This window comes from Anser cygnoides, chromosome 4 (assembly GCF_040182565.1).
Source record: "Anser cygnoides isolate HZ-2024a breed goose chromosome 4, Taihu_goose_T2T_genome, whole genome shotgun sequence".
NCBI classification, from domain to species: domain Eukaryota; kingdom Metazoa; phylum Chordata; class Aves; order Anseriformes; family Anatidae; genus Anser; species Anser cygnoides.
In genome coordinates, this window is record NC_089876.1 from 15689752 (window position 1) to 15702743 (window position 12992).

Below are 12992 nucleotides of genomic sequence, written 5' to 3' on the forward strand. Positions count from 1 at the left end.
ACACTACAGGTTTAAAAAAGTAGATGCCAAAACTCTTCCATTTCAATGCGTAATTTGAAGCCTCAACAGGAACTTGCAGTTCCTGAGTTCTTGCCCACTATTTACTAGCTCATATACTAGCTGAGACCAAGTGAATGAGTGGCATTAGCATCTCACCTTAAGTTAGAAATAGCTGCAGTCCTGATTTTTCTGGCTTGGCAACTCTGAGCATGCATGCAGCACAGTGGTAGTATGGGACTTCCACATATGGGTTGCAGAGAAGCTTAACTGGATAGCTGCAGGAAGCAGAACATGTCTAGCATAGATCAGAACCCCCCACTATATATAAAAATATATATATTTCCCCCAGAAGTAATATATTGTTGCCTATGTGCATTTCATTTATTTATGTATTAGAGAGAACCAGCCATAGACAGTGTTATTTGCCAAAAGTGAGATGTCAGATTGAAGTGAGAGGAACATGCATATAAAGCACTTATTTAAATGCTTTCATTTTAGTTCATGTCTTTCAAGACAAGACTATCATGTCTTTCAGTTCTTCACAAGCCTTCCTTATGTATGAACTGAATTTCAAAACAGAAATTGATTCCAGATGTCTTCAGTATATTTTTCCAGGCTTGCAATTTAAACAAGTTACAGCAATACTCACCTTCATACAGTTTTTGATCATTATAATATGAATTCTCACTGACAGCAGTAGACATCAAGGTTTTCAAAACCAGCTTTTACTAATTTGGATTCCATTCCAGATTGTCAGAAGGGCTGTGTTTTAAGGAGAATCACTCATTTGATGATGCGTAGTGCAGCTGCCCACCACATGTACAGCAGCAGCATTAGCACTTTTTAATTTTCCCCCACTTTCAGCTTCGGCACTGGAACCCATTACATAGCTAGCATCTTACAAGTGCTGTGTTTCTTTGACCCTTCCCTCAGAAAATGCTCCATAATAGCAGGCTGGCTTACAGCCTTCCTCTAGCTTCTAAATTTAAGAAATGAACAGAGAAGAGAGAGTCCAGCAGGTAGGATGCAAGTCTGGAGAGATGAATACTTTTACTCTTTCTTGCTCTGCACTTACTGTGTGATCTCTGGCAAATAATGTTGCTTTTGTGCCCCTGTCCATATCTGTAAAATAAGGTATTATCTTTTGTCTTCCATGGCAGGTAAGTATAATCAAATGGTTTTGTGATCAGAACTAGAGTTTGTGATTACCTGGGATAAGGTGTGCAAAATCCCCTGAATCATAATCATTGAGCCAGCTCCTTGATCTCAGGGGTAATGCGGGTCAGGTGTGCTGCATGGAGCTGAAAACCCTGAATAATAGAGGCATGGCGCACATACTGCAGAGACATTTGCCGGCTGAAGTCAGTGAAGGGCTGTTTGAGCTTTTTAGCTCTGGACCAGACGCAAATCTGTTGGACCTGAGGTAGATATTGCAGACTCACCACCAGCTGCGTGTCTTAGCATGCAGGCACAAACTGAAACAAAGGAAATTCTCAATAGTTCTAAGCAGGTGGGATTTTGTTGTTGTTTGTTTGTTTGTTTTTACCATGAAGGTGACCAAATATTGGAACTAGTTGCCCACAGGGAGTGTGGATTCTCCATCTCTGGAGGTGGCTTTAAGCAAACTGATTTGATTAAACCTGGTTTGAGCAGACATTGAATTAGGTGAACTACAAAGGTCTCTTCCAACCAAAATTATTTCTCTGATTCGGTACTAATGCTGTACCTTAGCAAATACATCCTCTTGAAGCACTGGAGACCATGGCGTGCACCCCCAAGGTAGCCCTGCAGGAAACAGCCTGTCTCCATTAAGGACAGACCAACCAAGTCATGATGGACTGAACTGATGCAGTGCAGCTCAATGTTTCCACTAAAAGTATGTGCGGCCCCAGACTGATCCTAAAAACCATGTAAACGCCTTTAGGTAGCACTGTACCTCCAAGGAGCCAATGCAACTCTGAACCAATGGCACAGTACATCTCCAGATGAACCATCTACAGGTAATGAAAGTTTACTGCATTGTGAAATAAGTTCTTTAGTTCATATTTACCTGCCATGTTATCTTACACGGCCACTGAATCAGTGCAGAGTTTCAGTCTTTCCGGCCCAGCCTTTACATGCAGTAGTGAAACTGAGCCTAGTGGTTCCCATAGATTGCACGTTGCATCTCTCGCTACGTAACCAGATGTGGACTTCTTAAAAATGTCATGAAGCGACATTGGACATAATCACAGAAACACAGAATGGCTGAGGTTGGAAGGAACCTCTGGGGGTCATCTGGGCCATCTCTGCTGCTGAAGCAGGGCCACTACGGGGCCTGAAGCAGGTTGCCCAGGCCACATCCAGATGGCTTCTGAATATCTCCAAGGATGGAGATTCCACAGCCTCTGGGGGCACGCACTGTCAGTGCTGACTCACCAGCATAGTACAGAAGTGCTTCTTGATGTTCAGGAGAAACCTCCTGTGTTCGTGTTTGTGCCCGTTGTTTCTGGTCCTGTCACTGGACACCACTAAAGAGAGCCTGGCTCCAACTTCTTTGCACCCTCCTTCAGGTATTTATAGACATTGATGAGATTCCCCCCTGAGCCTTCTCTTCTACAGGTGAACAGTCCCACCTCTCTTGGCCTTTCCTCAAAAGCAGAGCAGCTCTCCCAGCCTGCAGGCAGCCCAGCCCACCCAGTCTTCTGAAGGGTGTTCAAAAAATGAATGGGAAACATAGGTCTTTAATTTATGTATAAGGCTTTACACTTCTACCAGGAAAAAAAAATAGTGATTTCTTAACTGTTTGGTGTGGTAGATCATGATATAGCTTTCACCTGACAAGTCTCAGACATTTCTGTATTCATTACAGAATACTTCTGAGGTCTTGGCCAAGCTTCCAGTTTCATATTTCATATTACAACTGCAATTATAACTGTGACCCTTAGTTTGTGAACTGTTTTCCTAACTCCTATACAAATCCACGTCTGTGAATGCATATACAATACGCAGTAAAACAGATGACATTTTCAATGAGGGAACGGCACGTGGAGGCTGCTGCTCTCTCCAGCTGTGAGACACGATTGCACGTGGCTGCAGTAAAACATGATGCCCTGACACTCCCACAGCTTACACGGCTGTTGTGGCTGGAATGGGCAGGGGGCCTGGGAGAAATGACACAGCTCATGCATGCAATGCTGCAAGTGCACTGACTGATGGCTTGCTGTGTCCTCTGGGCAATGACAGGTCCCAGGGTTGTGGTGGTTTTACTCAGCTGGAAGCTGAGCTCAACCACAACCACTCTCTCACTCCCCTCCTCAAAGGGAACGGGGGAGAAAATACGATATAAAGGGCTCAAGGGGTGAGATATGGACAGGGAGGTCACTCAATAATTATCATCATGGGCAAAACAGACTCAGCATAGGGAGATGAATGTAATTTATTACCTATTACTAACAGGCTAGAGAAATGAGAAACTAAAAGCAAACTAAAAACACCTGCCCCCATTCACCCTCTTCCACCTCCTTTCCCTGAGCGGCGCAGGGGAATGGGGAATGGGGTCTGTGGTCAGTCCATGGCACTTCATCTCCACCGCTCCTTCACGGTCACTCCCTGCCCCTGCTCCAGCAGGGATGCCGTCCTTCCTGAACTGATCCTGCATGGTCTGCCCACAAGCAGCAGCTCTTCAAGAACTGCTCCATACCACGGGTCCCATCTGTCAGCAGATGCTGACAACATCTCCAACATGACAACTGCTCCAGCATGGGTCCCCCACGGGCGGCAGCTCCCCCCAGACCCCTGCTCCTGCGTGGGCTCCTCTCCACGGGCTGCAGCTCCGGCCCAGGGCCTGCTCCTGCGTGGGCTCCTCTCCACGGGCTGCAGCTCTGGCCCGGGGCCTGCTCCTGCGGGGGCTCTCCATGGGCCGCAGCCTCCTCCAGGCCACATCCACCTGCTCCACCGGGGGCTCCTCCACGGGCTGCAGCGTGGAGATCTGCTCCGTGTGGGACCCATGGGTGCAGGGGGACAGCCTGCTCCACCAGGGGCCTCCCCACAGCCCGCAGGGGAACTTCTGCTGTGTGCCTGGAGCACCTCCTGCCCTCCTGCACTGACCTTGGGGCCTACAGGGCTGGTTCTTGCTCCTCACTCTCCCAGCTGCTGTGTCGCAGCAGCCTTTTACCCTTTTCTTAAATACAGAGGCACAAACAACATCACTTATTGGCTTGGCTCTGGTCAGCAGCAGGTCCCTTTGGAGCTGGCTAAAATTGGCCTTTATCTAACATGGGGCAACTTCTGCACTTTTCTCACAGAGGCCACCCCTGGAGTCCTCCTGCTACCAAAACCTTGCCACGTAAACCCGATACAAGGGTCAGAAGCAGAATCATGCCTTGGGATAATTAGCCCACACTCAAATTCGTGGTGTGAACTGAAAATATCATTACGGACACAAGATTTGGTTCTGAAAAGTTAGGTGTATATTCTGCTTATCTCAGAAGACTTCACAAATAGCTCCCAAGCAGGTTTGAAGTTTAGCCTCTTGGAATTACGGACAGAAAGCTGAATGGGGTCCTAACGTGTTCCACTCAGGAGGCTGCCTTCTGCAACCTGGGTGTGTGTGAGCCGTCCTGTGTGCGAAGCATTGTTCCTACAAACCAGGTCACGAGACCTCTGCATCATAAAACCATGTTAAAAATAAAATAAAATAAAATAAAAAAAAATAAAATAAAATAAAATAAAATAAAATAAAATAAAATAAAATAAAATAAAATAAAATAAAATAAAATAAAATAAAATAAAATAAAATAAAATAAAATAAAATAAAATAAAATAAAATAAAATAGAAATCCCAGCTATTTTCTAAAAATAGACAAGTTTTGCTGGGAAAGGGGGAGAAAATAAGTGCTTGCTGACAGCTTAGCAGAGAGAAAAGAGGTTTATCATGGTAGTTGACAATGTCCTGTAGAGACATGGGTTTACGTGCATGTGACAGATAATGAAATGAGTGAAGACTGTGCTAGCTCCAACCCAGATCTTGCACATCCTTGGTAGCACACCACGTCCAAGTTGAGATATACAAACAATACATATATTGCTTGATAGTACCTCATATTTTGAGATCATAAGTGGAGAAGGGAAAGGGGGAAAAGGCAGAAGCAGTTGAAAATAAAAGATTTGAAATTAATTTATTGTAGATTTAGGGTATCAGTATTTGGCAAAGGAAGTGGATATAAATGGAAACTAAACTAAAACTGATGTTTCAATCAACACAATATATCTCTGCTACTAGTCAGCTACAGCTGTGAGACTTTATTTACCAATAAACAACTGTGAAGTTGTACATGTGTTTTGGTGTTTTAATAAAGTTGGGGGGAAAAAAAAAGTCCAAACCACATCTGAGGTTCAAGAAAAAGCTTTATAACACAATTAAGAAGTGTAGGGGGTTGCTCAAGTCCATTGGCATATAAAAAGCATGACACACTAGAAAAAAGAGATCATTTGGTCATTTTTCATTTAAAATCTTTGTCTTAAGCAAGAAATGCAAATTAAAAGTTTTGAGGGCATTTATTATCTTTACATTTCATAAAGCCAGGAATTTTGCATTTACAGTATCTAAAAGTTTTATTTTAGACTATAACTTTGTTTCCTTTTTTCCCTCATTTGCAACAGAATACAAAAGAATAGATGAGGACATAGATTTTCTTCCCTTCTTATCTTTTTGCAACTCCTTTTATTATGCCTAAAACACTGTTTTTTTCATCCTCTCCATAGAACATCTGTCCTCACTGTCTGGGAATTGAATGACTATGTTTAAAATAATGTCTTTATTTTTGTAAATATAATTTTACAATGGAACAGGGAGCTGCTTTTTAGCTGAAGCCTGGCATTTGCCTGTTTTAAGCTACATCATTATCTTTTCTTTTTCAAACATCTGTTTGTTTTACCGAGAACTTGTTCAAAAAGTTATGCTTGTTACTTTATGAAGTTCAATCATTTTAAGTCGAAGGAACGAAAGGGAGAAAAAAATTGAAGTAAACAGATCTTTCAAAGGGGAAAAAAATCTGAAAAAAAAAGCTCATTTTTCTTGCAAGCAATTCAGTGCATTTATGATGTCATAAATTATAAAATTTATTTTGGGTTATATTTTCTGGCTGAGATACAGAGATTCTCAGAAAATCGAGGTTTGAAATAGAAAGTCAGCAATAACCTAATTTGGAATGCAATGAACCTAAGTAGAAGGGACAGAACTGAAAGCGCTGCCACTTGGGAGTTGTGAAAAGAAATAGAAAAGCCTGTCATCCTTGTTTTATTTTTAAAAGATGTGAGCAAAATAAAAGCTGAAAACATGCATTGTGTTTTCATTTTGCTGTGCCTCTGCTAGACGCATTGTTCACACACCCTACCGGTATATAACATGACATGCCACAGTTTCTGCACTCAGATTGTTCGCTCTTATGTTACTGCTCAAGTATGCATTCAGAAAAGAGCCAACAGATATAGTAGATTTATTCTAGTTGTCGAGGTCAAGGACTCCTTTTTTTTTTTTTTTTCCCTTTGGATTCAGCTGAGAGGGAACTCTTTCCTCAGTAACAACAGAAAGGCTTTCTGCTTTGCAGTCTACTGTCAGTGTGCACCACTGATATTGGAGAATATTTTTAAAGGAAAAATCAGGAAACTATTTATCAATAAGAAGCACCAGTGTTGTGTCCAGTGCCGAAGTTAGGGGGCTTTCTGCAGAGCACAATATCTGCATGCACCGTAATTCAGAGACTCCAGCTGCTGGAAGCTCTTGCAAGTCATGTAAGTAAAGGACTTTACTTTGCTGAAGCAAACTTTGTGTAGTCTCTTGCCTCATAAAAACTCTTAGATGATCTGAACTTCAGCTGAGTTTCCTTATACTAGCAGTGTTGTTTTATCTTGCCATGTTCTTCTGAATAATGCATGCATGCCGGCACAATAAATTACTAACTTTTCCTTCTAGAAATGTTTTGCTCTGAGTAGAGTGAGAAGCAGGATGTGTATGTGGCTCGGGCAGGCTGTGCTTTCTTTTATGATCACTGACAATTGCTGTTCTCCGTTTATGAGCAGCATGGAAAACAGTCTGATTTCTTTACAGTTCTTGTCACAGTCATTTCAAGAACAATGGGAAGCTGGCAGCAAAATGCAAAACCTGTGCAAAGGAAATCAATGAGCACAATGCTAGTTTATGAAGCAGTGTCAGTAAATCTGAAAGTGGTGTGTAACCCCTAATGCGAGCTTGTGGTCTTGTGGGACTTTATATCCTCTCTTGTGAGACTTAAGAGATCACAGATTATGTGATGGTTAACATTAAATGACACAAGAAATATTTTGATTGCTTTATAAAAAATAATTTATAAAAAATTAATTATAAAAATTGCTGATATTTAAGTGAATTGTTTTATGTATGGTTATTTGGGGTTTATTGCAGGGGATGGATCAACTTTCTCTGATCTTCACTATGTAGTTTAAGACCATGAAGTATTTCCTTGTTCTCTATTCAGTTCATGTATGCATTGGCATCAGTAGAGACAGGTAATGAAATCCCAGATTTCTCTTGTAGTCTGTGGCTTTTAGTCCCTGCCCCTTTGATGGCTGCCCACTTGCAGGTGGTGTGTTAAGTGAATGGAAACTGGCTTGATTAGCTCCACTGGCCAGGGTACAGCTGGTATTATCCCGAGCGAGAAATGTAACGGGTTCACCTGCGTGTACTCAGGGCTCCCACTGTCCTGCTCAGAGAGCTCCTAGCCCCTCTGCAATCCTTGCAGCCCTTCCAAAAGTACCTTAGCCCTCTGACGTTGCATCTCCTATTTGGCTCATACCTTTTCCTAGCTCCCAGTAACTTGTAGCAGGTAATTCCCTGTAGACCCACACAACTCTGCACACAAACCCTCACCGTGGGAACAAACCCACAGGGCGATGTCAACTTTATTTATTGCAGATATGCCACCACAATCACCTCAGGTGCTCAGAGGAGCACAGTCGCTGTGCCAAAGAGCTTGCTACTGCTCCCAGCTCTCCAGCTGACCTTAGTTTTCACAGAAATGCAAGAGCCACATGGGGAAAGTGGCACTCTGCATCGAGGGGGATGCAGAGAAAAGACTTCCCTGGACTTCAACCAGGCAGTCAGACCTGGATGCTGAAAGGGAGGAAATTAATAGGCACGCAGAGCTGTGGAGCTGCTCCCAGAGAAATAGGGCTGCCACCTCCCCGAGTGAGAACGGGGAAAGGCTCCACAGAGAGAAGGCTGCAGGCTGGAGACAGTCATGTTTGGAAGGTGCACTGGCAGCAGTTCCTCCAAGACGCGGGGTTCAGTGTGAAAGTCAGACACCTCTGCTGATGCAGGAGGGAGACGTTGCTTTTCAAGAGTGTTTGGAGAGTGACAAAAAATTTAATTGAGATCTGAGGCAACTCTTTTATTTTCTTTGCAACTCAACTCTCACATACCTAGCTGGTGTAACCGCACTCCAGGGAGAAAATAGCAGTTTGTTATATTTTTGGAATTTATGTATATTCGTGTGTTCCATTAGTCTCTTGGCAAATGCATCTTTTTAGCTCTAAAGCTTTCTGAACCTTTCATATAGTCCTTTGCTTTGAAGCAACAGATGTCTGCGATAAGCAGATGGTTATGGCTTTGAATTTGAACATCTTTAAGTACTTGGTTGTGTATGTTTTATGGGGAGGAATGTACTCTCTCTAACTATGCAGAACTGATGCATGAAATGAAAAGTATCCATGTCTGGATGCTTGATGTCACTTCCTCGCTTGCAAACCAATAAACCACATGTTCTTCAGAATTTTTTGTTGTGAGATATTCTCACCCTATTACTCAGCTCGTGTTTTCAAGTTACAAACCAACTGTGAAATACACCAGTCTGATGTGAGCTCAGTCAAAGTAAACGAGCAACAAGAAGAGTTGAAGGAGCTGCCCTGCTTGCGAATTGCATTCTCGCTCTAATGTATACTGTGAGCGGGCTGAAATCTTCCCCTTGTGAAATTTCCCAGAGGAAATAATGCAGTGCCTATGAAAATAGCTGAGAAGAAATCTTTTAATCTTTCTTATACTAAAATTTCATTTTTCAAGAGGTATGAAATTTGATGTGTAGGGAGTCTAAGAGCATAAGATCTTAGACCAGGAATGAATTTGGTAACACAAATGGAAAGAATTAATCTTAAATAAGAACATAACTTTCATTTTCTTTCAAGAAAAAGAAGACAGATAAACTGATTTAATCCAAATATTTTGCTATTGGATATTCATTTACGTCTCTAAAAATATGTTTTTTTTTCCCTCTCCACCTAACTTTCAGACTTGAACAGTTTGTTTTCCAAATAAATCTCTTCAGACAGCCTGTGACATGTGAGAACGCTGTTTAAATTTGAATTAGTTGATCTTAAGGATGGATTATTGCATAGTTTATCAAAGGCTTTATTAATTATAATGGCACAAGATATGTTATTTCATCGAGTCAGTGCATACATAAGACACTAGTCTAACCTGAAAGAAGAGAAATGCCTCATTTCAATAAATCGTTGGAGTTTTTACTTCCATCTTTGAGAAAGAACTGGGCTGTCGAATGGTTCATGGTGCTGGAGGGGTGCTAGAAGGGCTCTGTGTCAATGCAGGATATGCTCTGTCTCTCCCTTTTTGCTGTCTCTCCCCTCCCTCTGGGAACCTTCTTCTTTCTCACTTCTCCAGCATGCAGTAACCCCTAGTGACAGGCTGTCCCAGAATGCCCATTTTTTCCCTTTTCACACCTCAGATCAGCCTCTCAGTGCTCTACAGTACTGAGGCTGGAGTTCAGCCTTACTGGAGAAAAGAAGTCTTGGGATGGAGAAAGGGACTGGTGGGGATGCCATGCCCTAGTATAGCTGGTGGTCCAAACTGTCCAGGGTTTGGACTCGAGCAGCATCTCTGCATTTATAACCAAAGTAAGCCCACTTGTAAGCAACAGGTGCAGGCTGCTAACTCGTGCAGTTTGTTGCTCAAGGCTAACAGCTATTTTAATTACTGCCTTGACTAGCCGTGCTTTTCTTGGTGGTTGCTTCATCCAGATGTTGTCTGCTAAGTTGGTGGGACTGGTCATTACCCAAGACAACAGTGGCCTAACAGAACCAACAGTTTAATCAAAGACAGCAGCTCCTTTCATTCCAATTTGAAACTGTTAAGATCTCTTCAGTAGCCAGTACTGCAGGCTTAATAAATAAATAAATAAATAAATAAAAATAGGGAAAACAATGAAGGGTTCTACTCCATAGTCTTGATAACTATTACTTGATGATATGAGGTTAGAAATCTACATACAAATGAGGAGTTGTGAAAACTTCTGATTGATGGGCTTTCTTTTTAACAATTCTAATTGTTTATAGGCTGCAAACATTCAAATATCGTGAAAATGCCAGGCAGCGCTCTGCTACCTGGCAGCAATGTAACTCACAGGGAGACTCTCCTACATTAGTGATACGAAGATACTGCATTTTGATGTGTACCAGACTTCTCTTGTCTCTCTCTCAGGATCTCTCTCTCTCTGCTGCCTGGTACAGCACCTTAGCACATATGTATGTATTTCTCTGAATGCCACCTTTTGGGTTTACAGACAAGTACTGAGGCAAGATTCAATGACTGTTGAATTGAGATCATACTGGAAGTCTGTGAAGATGCAGAAAAGTGAAGTGATACTTTCCCTGAATTATGGAAATATGTGTCCATTCATAGTCACCCGTGAATAAATAGATTCTCTGTGAAGAGGTAATGAGAACAACTTTTAATCCTTGCCATGCTGCTGTGTGCCTATAATCTTTCCATAGGGTCAGAAACAGAAACAAATCCTCCAAGACAGCCAGAAAGCTCCCAACCTAAATGTCAAACAAGACAATCATCAAAACAGACACCAAAAGGAGCAAAATATCCAGATGGAGAGCCCAGAGTTAAGAGTATTGTTGTTCTACAAGAAGCTCTTGGCAGTTGGGGCATCACAGTTTGCAGACGGAAAACTAGTCTGGAAGCTGCTCAAAGCAGCCACAGCGATGGAGGGTTGCAGTGGGTTCATGGCCTTTGTGCTTGTAGGAAAATCAGCCTGCTGGAATAGATACTGTCATCCCTAGCTTATCAAAATGACTAACAGCTAACACGACCTGTCTTTGAGTGACTGCCCATTTCTGAAGTTCAGTCAACTAACCAACATATCTTAAATATCTTAAGATATCTTGATCTCTTAAGTGTAGTTATGGGGGGGGGGGGGGGGGGGGTGGAATTGTGTGTGCTTATATTCCAGAGGGAATTATTTCCGTTGTATTTTTAACATTTCCTCTGTGGCTTTTAGGATGTTTCCTGAAATCTCCAATTACATTCACGTAACATCTGCCTCCAGCTTTTTCTAAAATAATGGTGAAGCAGACTACACAGTAATTAAAATAATTCTTTCTGTGGACTTCATCTCCCTTTTGGCTTATCAGCTGATGCTCCAGCAAGTAGTTTCTGCCTTGATGGGCTGTTGATAGATAGTTCCCTAAGACAGCTCACTCTTTCAGCTAACTTGTCCCTCCTAGGCCCTTGATAGAAAAAAAAAATCAGTATTCACCACAGATTGACTTTGACAGTTATCATTAGTTCAGAGTTCTGGCAGCACGGAAGGCAATTGGTTGAACGTTTGGGAAAAGATGACAGTGCAGGGAGTCACAAGAAAGGGTTGGGACTGGCTTGGATTTTTCATGATAACAGGGAACCAGATTCAACATCCCGTCGTTACAACACCAAGGGCACTGCCAGCACACCCTGATCACTAAAGGTTGGTGCTTAGGGACATGGTTTAGTGGGTGACATTGGTGGTAGGGGGATGGTTGGACCAGATGATCTTGGAGGGCTTTTCCAACCCTAATCATTCTATTCTACTTCAGTGCATGAACAACCCCGCACCTACCTACAAAGTGCCATTAGCATGTCCCCTGAGTCTCCTTTCTCAGAGGAAAAAATCCAAACTAGGAAATCCTGGAGGTCTACATAACTTTCGAGATTCCAGACAGCCAAAACACAAGTGTCTGAGCATCCCAAAAGGGCAGAATAATTCCCAGTTACAAGACTAAAGATTTAGACATTAAGTGAGCACGTTGTGTTGACCATACCATGGCTGCTATGTTCTGCTCCCTAAAGAAAATGCTCTGTATCTGTGGCCATTCCTTGTTTAGAAAGGAAACTGTTCAGAGTCCCTAGTCAAAGTGAGCTCCAAAGGTTGTAGAACAAGAGGGTAAAAATCCATATAAACTGAAAATTAAGGTATTTTATCATTATAATTATTGACAGCATACTACCGTATTTCGGTAATCTGCAAATGGGGAATCATTCTTCTTTTATTTATATATGCTTTTGAACATTACTGAAAATATTATAGCCCAGGTGGGAATTGGGAAAAAAAAAAGAGAGAAAGAAAGAGAAATAAAAAGGGGGGGGGGGGGGAGAAGAAAAAAAAAGAAAGAAAAGAAAAAAGAAAAAAAAAAAAAGAGAGAGCTTTTGGAAGGTTCTGTTTGAAGCAAAGTAATTAAGGCCAAGGACAGAGACATAAATGAACACAGTACCTGTGGGGTTGATAGGTGACTCGAATATACTGTTTTTTTCTTTAAGAATAGACCTGGAGTCAGCATGTGAGAAAAAGTCTTCCTCGTGTTCATCTTCCCGGTGGAGGGGAATGATGGCATCAGTCATAGAGCATGCAGAGATGGCTGGATGAAGGTGTTGCCAAAGACCATCCCAATAGTCTATCTATGCTGTGAATGTCACACTTGAAATTAGTTAGCAACAGCTATGTCATCTCGATTTGCATGCTAATACAGATGGTGCAGTAAGGCTCTGGAGAGATGGATCCACAGTTAGCTGGCAATAAAATCTTTGGCTTTTATGAATCACTGAAATTTCAAAACTCTCAGGAGTGTATTTATCTAACATTGCACCTTGCCTCTTAAATGAAGAAATATCCCTTTGTGGCCACATCTATGATGTCAACTCT

At 42.1% G+C, this 12992-nt stretch overlaps 1 protein-coding gene across 3 annotated transcripts in view; it reads left to right on the plus strand.

Moving 5' to 3' along the window:
• Nucleotides 1-12992, plus strand: part of C1QTNF7 (C1q and TNF related 7) — a 51873-nt gene that overhangs the window by 10406 nt on the left and 28475 nt on the right. The window contains exon 1 of one of the 3 annotated variants that reach the window (XR_010830969.1): nucleotides 2465-6774. The exons of 1 other annotated variant lie outside the window; for it this stretch is intronic. The gene's annotated coding sequence lies outside the window, so the exon portion shown is untranslated. Of the gene's footprint in view, nucleotides 1-2464; nucleotides 6775-12992 lie in introns of those variants that run through there. One more of the 3 variants, XM_013180069.3, reaches the window with a different exon arrangement.